Genomic DNA, 4079 nt, shown 5'->3' with positions numbered 1-4079 from the left:
ATTTATAGGCTTTGGATCAATATAACAAAATAAAATATAAACAGAACAAAATATAAACAAACTTACCTGAAATATCTCTGTTGAGATATTATTTGATACTGGAGATATATATGATATTATATGATGATACCGTGTGTTCTTTTATGTTTGTGACATAATGGGCCTTCGAGTCCAATAAAACTGAATCAGTTTAATAATTCGGCCCATTTATGTAATGGGCTTGACCGTTCGGTTTACACCGATCGTTAGAGAAATACTATCGTACACTTTCTACTTGAAATTTCCTCATAAGGAGTAAATTAACGGACAACATGAATTTATCATTTGAGGGACCAAATTACCGGAGTCAAATTTTGGATTGCAATATACGTGAAATGATAAATTGAACTGTCACAGACAACACATCATAAACAATTTTTTTTTTCTATTTTGAATTAGCTGCTAGAAGTGTGGTAATTAGAATAATGTTTTTCCCTTTTTTTACTACAGACACACGATACAGAGTCCATATGCAATAATTTATTATCAAAATAATCTTTTTCCCTAGTTTTGAAAGGAAAATGAAACTTCCGAATAAGGGGTTTTCTATCTACCATGGATCTCAATCTTATGAATAGAATCCATGAAAACTACTACAGTGCAAACACTATCCATGAAAACCCATACCCACCCATTGAAACACCGTTCGGAGAAGAAAAAACAAAAAAAATTAGGAAAAACGAAAAGAGGTAGTTGGAAGAGAACTTAGAGTACCGTTTTTGATCGACAAAGTTAACATTGATGGTACAATGTGCGTGCTCTAATTCGTAAGTCTAACACCAATGGTAGCACAATGCGCGTTCAGGTTCATAAATCCAACATAGTGTGTGTCCTTTGGTTGTCAATCAGTGATAGCAAAATACTAGTTGATACAACTATTGCACAACACTAGAAAGTGGCAAAACAATAAAACTTAATTTAAATCTAAGCATAAAAATGTAATTTCAATTTTTCAACGGATAACAAACACTTACAAATACAGATAATATAATAGTCGAACTCGACCCGTTAATAAGAGTAATAAACTAACTACTACCTGTTGCACACGAGTAACATGTTTCCTTGGATACCAACCATCTGCAATAGATTTTACTAAGGAAAATGATATTTTAATATCATTTTTTGATACTATTTTGACACTGCACACGTGTCAAGATGTGGTTGGACAATTTCAAATTAAAAAAGCTTAGATAAGAGTATATTTGGAAGAGAAAAACTAAAGTTTTTTTTTTTTTTTAAATTTGAAATCATCCAACCACATCTTGACACATGTACAGTGTCAAAATAGTGTCAAAAAATGTGTTAAAATATAATTTTCTTTTTACTAATAGATACTAGTCACGGGTATTTTTGTTATCCCTATTTTGGACTGGATTAAGAGAAGAGAAGAAACACATGCCAGCATGAGCTATAATCAGTGTTGTTGGATTTTAGGGATTCAATTCAAAAAGTGAATGCAGGCTATGTAAGTTAACCCACCTCATCTGTCATTAGCCTGCAGGGACTGCGTTATGCAAAGGGCCTAAGCATACTAACTATAAGAATCAAGAAAATTAAATATCTAAAAGGGTGGTAGATGTTGGCATCAGTAATTAAAAATAAGAAAAATATAAGTATTGTGCAAATAAAATGTAGTTCATAAAATGTGCATAAAATGTGATTTTAATTATTAATTTATTTTATTATTAATTGACGTGATTAATGTGCATATATGTATATGGTTTGTTGTTTATTATTATAGCAAAGATGAATGTGATAGTTGGTTTGGTGTTTTAGATAAATGGTTTGAACTTGGGCTAGAGTGTATTTTTTGTTTATTCATGTTGTTTTTAAGGGGATGAGCAAAGAATAGGTGCATTAAATCTAGACACAGACATAGGTAATTAAATTTTATTATGGTAATTAGGGAGAAGGACTTGTAACGAGCAATCGATCACATTTTTTTTAATGTGGAAATTAACCCGAGGGGAATCATGCTTTAATGTGAAAGCGAGGCTAGAAATGAAAGTTGGCATCATAATCAATCAAGATTTTAATATCATGATATATTTATAATATTCTAGAAATAAGGGAGGGAGGGTAAGCAAGAATTATGTTAATGTTTTGTTAAGGGATAAACCAAGCCACAGAAAAATAGAATGGGATAGGTTACTATCAGTACAATATATAAATATAGTTTATAAGTGAATTTTGGGTTGTGAGTGCTCGTTGTTTTGGTGTAGTAGTTATATGTATATGTGGTGATGCAAAATAGCGATTAATGAACATGTGTGGTTAAAGTCCAAACCTAGTTGTATGAAAATGGATTCAGATTGACTTTTAAGTTGAATTAATGATAATATAAGTGAGTTGTGTTGTCCATGTTGAATTAGTGATAATATAACTAAGGTGTTTATCATGAATCTGTTTTAATTAAGCTGTTGATCTATGATACTTTGAGTGGTATTTTATGGGAACCATGCTCTTTGGTGTTAATCCGCGCTATTGCACTTTTAAACCATGTTGGTTAATCTTGAACAAATGGTTATTAATCAAAATTGAGTTGTTATCAAGTGTATCAAGTTGTTTATGTTACTGGAGGTTTTTATCTCGAATCTAAGTTGTTAAGTTGTTGTGTTCTTTCAGGGTTGATTTGTGATATCAATAGGCTAAGTCGGGATGTGCGGTAGAAATGACGGATCATATAGGCATAGTGTCTACTTGTAATTTGATTCACAAAATAAAAACTTTATTTGAAACCCATTCATTATGCACGCTGGTATCCATTTCAAAAAAATCCACAATATTTTAAAACCTGTAGATATATGTGAATACCTGTAAATATTAAAAAATATATATTTTATACATTTTTAAAATAAATTTAAATAAAATTACTAACAAATATATAAAATTTAATATAAATATAAACTAAAGTTTAATTTTAATTAAGTTTAATTTTAATTAAGTTTAATCTAATAAAATATAAATTAATTTTATTTTAAATTTAATTTAATTAAATAAGATATAAATTAAATTATTATTTTTATTTCTTGAGAGTAACGAGTATCTGTGGGTCGATTAGTATAATACTTGAACCCTATCCGTTTATAAACGGGAATTAAAATATCCACAATCCACATGTAGTAAATATCTGCAGGTACCAATTAACGTCGATGATTTTATCTGCGAATATCTGCTAGTGGAATTCTTTTTGCCATTCCTACTTGTTGGGTATTTTAAGTAGGGTTTAATGTGCTAAATTCATGAACTACAATGTGATGAAGTATTTTCTAGGTCTTTCTGTTTCAATCTACATTGGTTAGATTGCTAAGTCATGATGTTTGGGTGCTTTAATGTTGTAACCGAGTTGTTCAGTAGTGTTGTCGAGTTGTTAAATGGTGAGTCTGAGGCACACAGTATTTATCGAGTTGCTAAGTGGTAAGGTCGGGTTGCATAGTGTATGTTAAGCTATTAAATGGTTAAGCCAAGGTGTGGTGTTGGTGGAAAACGCTCTAGATGCATCCAGATGCAAAACTAGAACTAATGATTACAGTTGCTGATGAGTTTTGTGATCTTTTTGTTGAGTGATTCTCTTATTCATAGGTCCAAGGCTTGGACCCTAAGTTATTAGGTGTGTTGTCGAGTTGGTTAAGCTACAAGGTGGTCGACTTGTCGAGTTTAAATCCACTTAGTCTCTAAATGATACATTAATGCTACAATGGAGTATCTATAAAATTATTCGTGCACAATAATTAAAATTTTCTAGTTTTAGTTTATATCATTCCTGTGTTTTTCTCCCAATTTCTTCCGTAACCAAGCAAAACAATCGTTAAAGTACATCTTGTAAAGGACCAAACTGTTAAAGCAAAACAATTACGAAGAGAAACGCGGAAATAATGAGCAGAAAATAATAATTTGTTTGTTTCGCCATGTTTATGCATTTGAACCAAACTGTTTTATAAGAGCTATACTTGTTTGGCTCTAGAGGAAATTACAAGAATTATATATATATATATATATATATATATATATATATATATATATATATATATATATATATA

This window comes from Vigna radiata, unplaced genomic scaffold (assembly GCF_000741045.1).
Source record: "Vigna radiata var. radiata cultivar VC1973A unplaced genomic scaffold, Vradiata_ver6 scaffold_304, whole genome shotgun sequence".
Lineage (NCBI taxonomy): Eukaryota > Viridiplantae > Streptophyta > Magnoliopsida > Fabales > Fabaceae > Vigna > Vigna radiata.
Note: the sequence above shows the minus strand (reverse complement) of the source record.